At 45.3% G+C, this 12391-nt stretch overlaps 1 protein-coding gene and 1 long non-coding RNA gene across 2 annotated transcripts in view; one reads left to right on the top strand and one right to left on the bottom strand.

Annotated features, from left to right (window-relative positions):
- Window positions 1-12391, bottom strand: part of HYAL2 (hyaluronidase 2) — a 79042-nt gene that overhangs the window by 56010 nt on the left and 10641 nt on the right. The window lies entirely within an intron of this gene.
- Window positions 80-6604, top strand: LOC128344556 (uncharacterized). Its single transcript, XR_008315913.1, has 3 exons — window positions 80-157; window positions 720-783; window positions 6265-6604. It is a non-coding gene; the product is annotated as an uncharacterized LOC128344556 (long non-coding RNA).

Here is a 12391-nt window from a genome sequence, read left to right as displayed (position 1 = left end):
TGGCATCTCCTCCTCTCTTCCACCTCAGCGCACTCTGTCCCCCCTCCCTCCTGCCTCCCTTTGTTCTGCTACTGTTGCAGCTTCTCAGGTGGGAGCCTCCACTCTGGTTTGGTTTTGTCCCGTCCCCCCCGCCAAGTGCCTGGACCCCAAACAGAAAGTAAGTGATGCGCCTGACAGTTGGCTTGGCTGTGCTTGGGCCTGGTTGGTTGCAGAGGGAAGCTCCTCACAGTGCTGCCAAGGCTGCCTCTCGGGGAGACAGAGAGGTTGGCTGGCCCTGAGGATCACAGGGCCTGCACTGCAGAGGGGCAGAGTGGCAGAGGGGAGGGAGGGAGGGGGCAGCCATGGAGAAAGAGCAGGTGTCCAGCAGGCTCTGAGCTCCTCAACTCTTTCCCCTCAGCGACCTTCCACTGTGTATGCTGGGAGCAGAAGTAGGCCCATGCCAGGCAATAGCTCAAGTTAAAGCCAGGACCTCACACTTCTCAGCTGAGGGGTGTGTGCTGAAGTCAAACTTCACCTCGGGCACCAAAACTCCTAAGGCCTATCTATGGAGGGTGAATAAACTTGTGCTTGGAACTTACACACCAGCTTCTTGTGTAGCTCATCTGATTGCTGTCCGGAAGGGCCCAACCGGAAGCTCAGTCTTGAGGAGTCAGAGGTGACCTGAGACACATCCTTCTACTTGGTACTTCACATTCCCTGTATTACTCTTTCTCTCTTAGTTCTTTGAACAGTGCGCCGCCGCCGCTGGGAGGGAAGACAAAAGCTAGCAGGCGTGTCTGGAGGGTGAGTAAACTTGTGCTTGGAACTTGTGCACAAGCTTCTCATGTTGCACAGCTTATTGCCATTTGAGTTACGTAAAATGATGACTGATTCTAGCAACATCACAAGAATTGCAATGCCCATCAGGATATGAGGAAAATAAGAGATGTAACTGAGTGTCATCAGCACTCCCATGGCACAACTCCATACCCGCTGACAACTGGCAGGTGGTCCAGAAGGAAACCACAGTCCAAGGTATTGAAAACCACTGAGGCAGGGGCCGCTCCCCTACGAAGACAAGTGAGGCAGTAGCCTCAGGCAGCAAGTGCACCACAGGGTGGCGAGGGTGCCCCCCCCCCACAGGCTTCAGCCCATCTGCCTGTTTCTGCCAGTACAAAGCCCTGCGGGTTTTTTGCTCATCTGAGCACGGGCACAGCTTAATTTGTGATAGGGTTGTCTAGGCACGGGGCTCCAAGAGACATTTGGGAGAGGCTGGGCAGGCAAGTGAGGATGGAGTCTGCCAGTGCTGATTGCCACTCTTCTCCCCCTCACTGTCCTCTTCAGCAGAGGCACTCTTACCCCTGGACTTCCAGGCCAAAGTTCAGGGCCTCCACAGCCCTTGAGGCCCCCCAAATCCTCTCTAGTCTGTCCTGGGTGGTATAGTCGCCTGGCTGAACACGATGATGCTTAATTTGCGGGGGGGAGGGGGCGCCTCCAAAGGCCTTTAGGTCCAGACTCCAAAATTACCTAGGTGCACCTCTGCTCTTCAATGGCATGCAGTGCTCTCTTCTCTGACCAGCATTCCTGCTTGCTTAGCAGGCAGCAGTAACACCTGCTGGTCTCTCTTGCTGCCACTGCTGCATCTCTCTCTCCCCGCTCCAGCAAACTTATCTGCCCTGCCTCGTTCATTTTTGGGGGAGACAAGGTTTCGTACTGGAGAGGAGAGAGAGAACATGAGCTGAAGCAGTGTTGCAATGCTGGATGTCCACTGCCTGCCCCAGCCAGCCAGAGGACAGAGTGCCGCATGCCCCCAAAGAGACCAAGAAGGGGAAGAGAGGGTGGTGATCAGTGCTGAGCTTCTGGCAGGGCTGTCCTTAGAGAAGGGCAAGCAGAGCAACTGCCTGGGCCATGTGCTTGTTTTTGCAATTAAAATTAACTGGAAGGGGATCTCGCCCTGGCTGATTTGCCCCAGACTCCACACCCTGCTAGGGCTCTCTAAGGACATCCCAGGCTTCTGGTCCAGGGGGTGGAGTGGTGACTTGAGGGGCTCAGTGGCAGGGCGGCATCAGTGCTGAGCTTGCCCAGGGGATGAGGTCAGCGCACTGCAAGTTGCCTCAAGTGGTGCTCCAGGTGCTGTGGAGTATCAACAAAGACACTCTCCTGCCCATCTTCCTACAAAAGCCATTCAAAAGCACAATCAAGGCAGTTTCTGTCCTAAGGCCAGACTGAAACCAGATTGGGGGAGGGGGAGAGAACAAAAGCCTGAAACAAACTACCCCCCCCACACACACACACTAAATTAACCATTTCGAACACACCATGTACAGATCTTAATCACAGCCATACAAAAATCTGGCTACCTGATGGGAGGCATCAGTGTGTTTATCAGAAAGAAATAAGTTTATATATATAACTCATTAGAACTATTATATGATCATAGTATGAAAACCCCAAATCCACAATCCCAGAAAATTAGAATATTACATGGAACCAAGAAGACAAGGATTGTAGAATATAACAATATTGGACCTCTGAAAAGTATACAGTGTACTGTGCTTGATTGGCCAGCAAACTCGCCTGACCTGACCCCATAGAGAATCTATGGGGCATTGCCAAGAGAAGGATGAGAGACATGAGACCAAACAATGCGGAATTGCTGAAGGCTGCTAATGAAGCATCCTGGTCTTCCATAATACCTCATCAGTGCCACAGGCTGATAGCATCCATGCCAAGCCGCATTGAGGCAGTAATTGCTGCAAAAGGGGCCCAAACCAAGTTCTGAATACATATGCATGCTTATACTTTTCGGAGGTCCGATATTGTTCTATTCTACAATCCTTGTCTTCTTGGTTCCATGTAATATTCTAATTTTCTGGGATTGTGGATTTGGGGTTTTCATGAGCTGTATGCCATGATCATATTTTAGAACTACTTGATCATATTTACTACTTGATCATATTTGATCATATTTTAGAACTACTTATTTTGGATATCTAAAAATAAGAGGAGTAATAGATCTAAAACATAAATCACGATCAAAAGAACAATACAGGAGCACATGTCCAATGGTCTCAACATCCCCATCTCCACATCTCTCTCCAGACATGGGACTCTCTTGAAGCTACCCTCCATTACCACAGAGGGCAGCACATCCAGCCAAACCAATGTCAGGGCTCTTTTGTGTGTTGGGTATGTCAAATTATACAAATGTATAGCAGGATTTTGCAAAGGCTTACCAGCTCCAAAACCCGCATAGCTTGATGCCTGACTTAGATCTATCTGGTGTTCCATATCTATGATAAGCTGCTTGAGGCTCGGCTCGGCATTATCATAACCCAGAGTGAGTAGATATTCCATTGACAACCCATATGATTTTAGCTTTTCAGTAATTAAGTACATTAAATTAGAGGAGTATTCATCCTTAAAAATTAAAGAGAGCTAAGTCAGAAGGAAAATAGATCAATTTCAACCAAAGGTTGAAAATATAGATCCAGGCCCAGGTCTCCAAGCTTAACAAGCCCACTTCCAATCGTAGCTTAGCACTGGATACACAACAGGGGCTTGAAAGAACAGCCCTAAGAAATTTAGACCGGACCCTCTCAAGTGGACGAAAATCACTATATATACAGATCTGAAAGCCATACAGAAGCTGTGGAATTACCTTAGTTTGAAAGACCTTCATGCAGGGTTTCTCAACGTGTGGGTCCCCAGATGTAATTGGACTTCAACTCCCATAATTCCCAACCAAAGGCCACTGGGGCTGAGGATTATGGGAGCTGAAGTCCAATAACATCTGGGGACCCACATGTTGAGAAACCCGGCCTTAATGGCAGCTGGAACATATCTACTCCCTCAGGGGGCAGCAGTTTTTATACTGAGCTCTTCAGCCTGATAATTACTTACTTTCTTTTTCCTCTTCCCTGTGTGCAACTAGAGGTTTGTCACATATGGAGGTAGAAATGGGAGCACCATTTCCCACCAGACATTTTGTGGAGATGGCTGCTAGTGGGAAATCCACGTATCCGATAAAAACGGGTGAAATACAAGTGTGAGAAAGGCATCATTCAGAGGGGAGCATGAGGAAACCTGTTATGGGAGGGAGATTAGAAGCTCTGGAGCAGGAGGCCAGGACATAGAAGAGAATTCTTTCTGAGTCTGATAGGATGTGAGTTGGTTCCCAGTTGTCCACATTTGGGTGCTGAGGCTGCAGTTGGTCTTTTATGTGAGAGTAATGTGCATCAGGGAGAGGAATCTTCTGGAGAAAGGAGACGGATTGGTATCAGGGCATAGCTCAAAGGCTGAGCACATGCTTTGCATGCACAAAATCCCCCCGCCCCCCACGTTCAGTATCCATGATATCCATTTAAAAGATCTCAGGGAGTAGGCCAGGAAAGGCCTCTGTCCAAGACCTTGGAGAACTGTCACCAGTCTTAGAAGACAACACTGGGCTAGACATTCCAACAGTTGGATCATACAAGGTAGCGTCATATGTTCCACACTGGGGACATCAGGAAATGACACCAGGGAGAACTCTGGCTGTGCCCCTGACCATGCTAACTAACTTGCCCCAGTTCTGACAAAATGCCCTTGTGAGGCAGTTTCACTACCTATGAGGGCTTGCTTTTAATGCTTGTTTCTCAATGGGTTTTGCATCAGTGCTGCTGTAATGATCTTTTAAAAAACAACCACCTATGAATCTATGCAATCCCATAGCATTGGTATCCTTCAGACAATGTGAATTCCTTGCTGGAAGTGCCGAAAGATCTTAAGCTGATAACTTTCAGGAGCTATTCTGTATAATCCCCACCACACGTTAAGGTCATTTGAGAAGGTCCATCTCCAGTTACCACCAGTACATCTGGTGGCGACTCAGAGGCCACCTCTTTTTAGCCGCTCCTGGGCTGTGGAATGCGCTCCCTGCAGAAATTCGTAATTTGAACTCTTTATTGGCCTTCAGGAGAGCCCTTCAGGAGAGAACTTATCTGTTTGGCCTGGCCTTCCAGGATTTTTAAAATGGTTGTAAAGGGTTTTAATGTACCTGCTTTTCAGGATTTTAAAACCGTTTATTGTTTAACTGTTGTTTATGGTTTTTTATAACTTTTAATTGTTGATTGATTTTAACTGTTTTTATTTTATCTGTAAACCACCCTGAGCCAATTTTGGAAGGGCGGTATAGAAATTGAATAAATAATGAACAACAAACAACAACAATGGAAGCTGCCTTATACCAAGTCAGACCATCAGTCCATCTAGCTCAGTATTGTCTACACAGACTGGCAGTGACTCTCCAGGGTTTCAGATAGGATTCCTTCCCAGTTGTCCCTGGAGATGCTACCAGCACCAGGGATTGCGGCTGGTACCTTCTGCATGCAAAGCAGATGCTCTTCCACTGAGCTACAGCCCCCTCCCAACCTTCCTTTACTTTTGCTCAGCCACCTTCTAAATTATCCCACCCTCTCTTGGGTGTGGATATCCTATCCTTTGTGGTTCCATGAGAATCACACCCTCCCTCCAGCCTGGCAGAACAGATAAGCCCTGAAGTTTACAGAGAACTCAGCCCCTCCTCTGTTTCATACCAAGTAGTCCCTGCGCTAAAGAATGGCATTCAGCCAAATGAAATCAATCATATAAAGTTTATCTCTGAAAAGCATGCATGTATTTCACTTTAGTTGATTTAACAGAAGCCACTCTGTAAGCATGGCCATTAAGAGCTTTTCCATGGTTTCGGGGGTGGTGGTGGGGTACAATACATATGCATTTGTTTTTCATTTGCTGCATACAATCTACATGCCTTTTCTCAAGGTTGTGTTTCAGGTGTGATATTGCATTTTCCAAGCCCTGACATCCCAATTACTTTGTACCAGGGAAAATGCAATACTTTCTCCAGAGAGCAAGCCATTGAATAATAGCAGGTTAGAACTGCAAGGAACCTTGGAGCTCTTCTAGTCCAACTTGTTGCTCAGTGAGGAAATCTGCTACTACAACCTTCCTGACAGATGGCCCTTGAGCCTCTGTGTGGAAACCTCAAATGAAAGAGAGCTTTCATTCATGTGAGGCAGCCTGCTCCACTGTCTCACGGCTCTTCCACTTAAGAAATTCTCCCTAATATCTAGTCTAAATCTGCTTCCTTGTCATTTTAACGCCTTGGTTCTAGTCCTGCTTTCAGGAACAACAGAGAACAAGCTCTCTGTTCTATGTGAGAGCCCCTCAGATATGTGAATTGTGAAGATGACTGTTCTGCCCAGCCCCGCTTTCTTGCCACAACCTTCATCTTTTCTTCTCCAGGTTAAACATGCACAGCTTCTTCAACTCTTCCTCAGGGGACTTGGTTTCCAGACCCCTCACCATCTCTGTCGCCTTCCCCTGAACCCATTCCAGTTTATCAACATTCTTCTTAAGATGTGGGACCCAGAATTGGACACAGTCTTCCCAGTGAGGTCTGACCAGCGTAGAAAAGTTTTTCTTCCATGACTGGTGCACAGTTCACGATTGCCTGAGCATCACATGCAAGGTAATCTTTGTTGCTGCAAATTTAATAAAATGAAGCCCACAGAGACTAACGTACAAGACAAAGGATCCTCTCTCCTGGTTTTGTACACCTCTTATCTGATAATAAAACTACTGCTGCTGCTCTACATATCCTTTTTCTTTCAGACTGTTATATCTGGAACTGCTCCCTTTATGCACCAATTGAAGTAAATTTTTGTTCCTGTCACACATCATCATTATAAAAACATGGCACCTGGTGTTTTTTGGGGGGGGTGTGTGTGTAATATATAGTAAGGAATAACATTGCCGTCCCAATTCCTGAACCATTTTGCAAACCTTGTCAAAGTTTTTGTCTTTTAAAACATTTAAATGTTTTGTTTTTTCAGCTGGGAAGACAGTTGCAACTCACTGGGGCCAGAAAGACACCCAATTCCCTGCCCCTATCTTTCCCCTGAGACTTTCGCAACAAAAGACAGGATTAGATGGCATGGGGTTACAGGCCTATGCCTTTCTCTTCATTTCAGAAGACTCAGTTAATGGGATTTAACTCGGATTGCATTACCATATTTGGATCAAGAAACCATTTCCTTTCAGGAGAGCTTGAATGGTGTTGTGGGATCACTTGCTTAAGTCATCTGGAACTTTTGCTTTGTGGGGCAGCTTAATGCAGTGTAGGGTCCTGGGCTTGTGGCAAAAGGTGGCCGGGGCACTTTCCAGACTAGCTGCTCATCCGCAGCAAAATGCCTCCATTCAGGCAAGTCGCATTCAGAATGCAAACAGCAGGGGGAGCAGTCTTGCAGCAACTAACAACCCAACAAAACAGCAGTTTTTCCATGCCAGATGTACGGCATCATAGCCCCATTTCACAGCGATTAAATTTGAAACAAGGCATTGGAAATGTGAACAGCACCCTGCTGTCCGTGTAGGGACTGCAGTGTCAGGATGCAGGAAGTGCGGAAGCACACTTCCGAGATGCATCCTTCCTGACTCTGTTGCAGGGTCAAGTCTGGAAAGCGCCCTGGAGGTAGAACCTCAGAATTGGCAGGAGGGATGGGTCAGCCTTCGATTCATCCATACAAGGCCTTTAGTGCTGGCTTCCACATTGCACTTAAGGCTATGGTGTGGTCTTCCAGCAGTAAATGTCCCATACGTAATACCCAAATGAGCACTAGGGAAGCACAAAGCAAAGAGCGGTAGGTAGGGTTTTCCCAGTGATCATTCCTGAAATAAACCTGCAGTGAAACGCTAGAGCAAATATAGACAGAGAGAGAGAGAGAGAAATGGAGAGAGAGGAACAGGGCTGAGAACAGATGAAAGCAGGGTGATGCATTATTGTGAAATAGCTTTCTTTTTCTGGCCTCCTCTCATCCCTCCAATAATTGTTTCAGACTTGTCTTTTATAAACACAACAGTTCTCTGTCCTAGTGCTGATACTACACCCGCAGATCTCAACTTCTCCAGGGGCAAGCCAGACTCCATCTGCCCTCTTTGTTGCTTGCCAGGCTCAACACACTTCTTTCCACTGCAGAAGCAACATCCTCCAGACCCGTCAACCACTTCCTCTGATCTCACAGCACAGCAGACACTCTTTGGGAGTGAATAACCTTTTGTCACTAGGAAAGACCACAACCATATCACTGCTCAAACAAGGGAGATCTTCAGTGTCCAAAGCAGGAGACCTGCCAAATCTTTCCAGGCCACAGTTGGTGGGGGGGTGATTTTGAAATGTGTTTAATGGTTCCTGGAAAGCCTTGCCCTTTCACCTTGGCAAGCACTACAGTATCCCTTTCTGTGTTTAAATGGCCTTGTGGGTAAAGACCGCTATAAACTTCAGAAGTCTAAAGCCAACCAGCTTTTGTTCAATGATCTAAACAGAATAAGCATTTGGGGATGAAAACTGGACCCAACATGCAGGATTCAATTCCAAATCCAGACTGCCATATCTCAAGCTATTTATGCTTGGCTCAGAACAGAACCACCACAACCACATTTTTCCTTTGTGACTTTTGGACCCTATATGAAGGGAATCAAAGCATAAAGGCCTCATGGTGTCACTAGGTCTTAAGGGTTAGGGTTAGGCTTAAGTCCATGAAGATTGGAAGAAGAGTCAGATACCACCATAAAGGAAATTTTGCCATGGAAAAGGAAGAAGAGATCCAATGGGAAGAACCTAGCATTTTACTATTAGGAAGAGACTCGTTTCCTTAAGATGGACCTGAGGGGATGGACTTTCAGTGCTAGCTACTTAAAGCTGAAATTAACATCCTGAACTGGGAGTTTTACATATTAAAAGCCCCCCCATCAGTAGTTACTGACATTTATTGGTGGTTAGTCTGGCTTGAGAAACAGGCTGCATCATTAAGCAGTAAAGAACGAAATGTCTGACTTTACACAGCTGCTGTGTTTCTGGCGTTTGCAGAGGTAGTAAACACAAAATGTGAAGGGAGACATGCCTCTTCAAACACTCAAGAGACCGGCAGCAAACATCAGCTGGGAAACAGCGATTGGCTGAAGCTCCTTGGTGTACATCCCCTGTGTCTTTGAAGATATGCATTTCACATGTGTGCCTCATTAAACGTCCATCACACACTATGGTGCATCCAGCAAAACCTGACAGCTGTGCAGTGTTCCCGCTAACAGAGATTCCTAGATGTTTTTGACTACAACTCCCAGAATCCCCAAGCAAAAGCCATTGCAGCTGAGGATTCTGGGAGTTGTAGTCAATAACATCTGGGAATCCCTGTTAGAGGGAACACTGTGTAATGTATGGATGGGATATGACACATCTAAGATGAGCACACACAGCAGTGAAGTTTAATGGAGTCCTATCTAGGGATGTGCACTAACCTATTTGGAGGCCCGTAAAAGGGCCTCCAAACAGGTTCAAACACAGGCTGGTTTGAAGTTCAATGGGTGTGTGTGCCACTTTAAGGGCGGGGGAGGGTGCACTTACCCCTCTTGCTACTTCCCCCCATCCCCGCAGGCTCTCATTGTTGTTAAAAGCCTTCGGGGCAGCAGTGTACCTCCCTGCCGTCCTGTTGCCCTCCTCGGCTGGAACTGACCGGAAGTACTGGGTGTGCGTGTACCCACCGTGTGCGCGCACCCGTCTGCTGTGCACGCGCACCCGGTACTTCCAGCCACTTCCGGCCGAGGAGAGCAATGGGGTGGCAGGGAGGTACGCCGAAGGTTTTTAAGAGCAACGAGCGGCAGGAGGGGTAAGTGCACCCTCCCTCACCCTTAAAGTGGCACCCCTGCTGCCTTCAAACCGCCCAGCCGCAGTTCTGTGCACATCCCTAGTCCTATCTCCCTTACGGCATGAATGAACAGAACTAGCCTATGTAAAGATCCATGAAGGTTCAGGAAAAGCACGCATGCCTCTGATTTTATCTGGGAGCCTGATAATGTACAAATTGTAACAAATACATATCATTTAGTATATTCTCTATTTAGTATATTCTCTAGACATTTAAGAGAGACCATTAGGCCAAGTAATAATCACATTTTACGGCAATGTCTGTAACAAAATGCAAGTGTCTGAAGTAATCAGAAATTTTAATGTTTTTAAACATAAAAATCTTGATTAAGTGGCTGTCACTTGATGACAGCAAACTTAGTCAATTGATTAAAAGAACAACACTATTCCATAAATTGATCAAATCTGCACAATTCTATATATGAGTAAAACAGCAGTTGGAGGGGGAGGCATTCTTTAGTTTTTGGTGATGCCCCAGCAGGACATCCTTTCAGAAGAGGCATTCCTTTCTGTGGTGAGAGAAGGAAAGCCTCTTCCAAGAAGGTTACAGACCTATAGATTTGCAAGGACTCACTTTAAAAATAATTCACACTTGTTTAAAAATTAAATTATTAAACAATTAATTGGGGATACCTTTTTAATTTATTTAAATTATTGTAATGTTTTAACTTGTAATTTAAAATTTAAATTGTTGGAACATTTTAACTGTTACTATATCATTTATTTTGTTTTAACTACTGTTTTAAGTTTTCTGCTGTCATTTAACTAATGTTTTAACCTTTTTGTTTGTTTGCTTGTTGTAAACCACCCAGATATGTGAGTTTGAGGCAGTATAAAAATATGATAGACAGATAGATAGATTGATCAATGTATTTCTAAGCAAATAATTGCCTAAACGTTGTGCCACCTAAACAAATAGACTACCCACCCAAACTAATTGCAGCTTGAACAAACATTGCTTTCTGTACAGGCAGGAACCAAGTGCCTTCTTCTTGATAAAGAGTCCTGTTTAACTACAAAGCTTGCATAAAAGTTGCCCAAATATATATTTTAAAAGTCAATTTCCCTACCTTTTTCTTTCTCAGTTCATGGAGACCATCACAGCAAATGTTACTTAAAAAAAAAAATATTGCTGTGCTGCTGCAAGCTAAATGTGCATGCTTAAAGCCATTTGATTCATGACAGGGCAGAGTGGAACCCACCTCAGCAGCTTTCCCAGTCAACATCTAGAGCCAAAGCTTCTAATAGTCATTAGCAATAACTCAGGAGGTTTTTTTGGTTTTGTTTGTTAACAAGAGCCCTCCACTCATCAGAACTGTGTTCTGCTCCTGAGAAGTCAGCCCACAACTTGATTATAGACCTTCCCTGGCCACAGCAGCCAGAAACTGATGGGTTTGGTTTGCAGGAGCTGGTCATATTACACAATTCCAAGGAAACCTCTCAGCATAGAGTGAAATACCACAGGACACAGCAAAGTTGGAACAAATCACTCATTGTCTGAGCTAGATGGGCCAAACCACAATCTTTGCTCCTTCACATAACCCAGAAATTAAACTGAAAATCTAAACAGCTGCCTGGGTTGTTTGAGGTATGCATGATATACTCAAAGAAGCTAGAGAGTGCCCTCTCATGGACAGCCATGGCAACTGCACCTTTAGGCCTTTGGGCAGCTTCTAACAGTTTCTTCCAATGTTAGTTTTCACCCTCAAGGAGATCCCATGGGCTATGGAACTGCTTACTAAATGATCAGACACAGACAGATACACCACAACTATGGAAGTGTCTTTGTACATCTGTATGCACGTCTCACAAGTTACTAGTTACTTTCGTGTAAGGAAACGGTATGAATCCTGCATATACTGTATGACAAATGCACACATGACTATTTTGCTGCTCACATGTGCAATAAAGGAGACACACAAGTGATTTTGCCACATATGATTCGCAGTTTCCTATATGGATACCACTTCCAGGCAGAAAATTTCTCAGGTTGTAGTTTGTCTTGGGTTGTTGAACAAGGGCTGTAGTTGAGTGGTACGCAGATGTCAGTCCACCTACCAGTTAGTGTAGGATAGATAATGCCGACCCAGGTAGACAAATGGTCTGACTCAATAAAAGGGAGCTTCAAAGAATCAAAGAAAGTAACATGAGCTTCTATGTTTATCCAGCTTTTCCAAAATGGCTTTATTTGTGGAAGTGACTTGCAGGACCAATTCCATTGAAGAAAAGGCAGCTGTGGAAGCAGCTTGAATTTAGCATGTCGTTTGCCATCATGACCCAAGAATAGCACAGTCATTCAGTCACTGAAGGTGTCTGAAATTGCACTAGGAATGCATAGCTGACACATATTTGCTTATTTTGTTATGTGAAAGCAACTGATAGTTGAAGATTTAATAACTAGAGAGGCAAGGAGCCTTCTGATGCACTAGTTTGCATTTAATACAGCTCCAAATTATGCAGACCCAGATCAACTGACTTGGTTAGCTTCAGCAGCTACTTCCAGGCAGAGATGAATTCCCAATTTCTCTATATAGCTTCCCATCTGTTTCTAGGTCCAATTCAAGGTACCGATTGTTATCTTTAAAGCCTTATGTGGTTTGAGTCCCAAGTATATGAAAGAACTGCCTACTTCCATGTGATCTGACCCACACATGAAGATCCTGGGGAGGG

The sequence above is a fragment of the Hemicordylus capensis genome, chromosome 2, assembly GCF_027244095.1.
Source record: "Hemicordylus capensis ecotype Gifberg chromosome 2, rHemCap1.1.pri, whole genome shotgun sequence".
Classification (NCBI taxonomy): domain Eukaryota; kingdom Metazoa; phylum Chordata; class Lepidosauria; order Squamata; family Cordylidae; genus Hemicordylus; species Hemicordylus capensis.
This window is presented reverse-complemented; position numbering and strand designations above follow the sequence as displayed.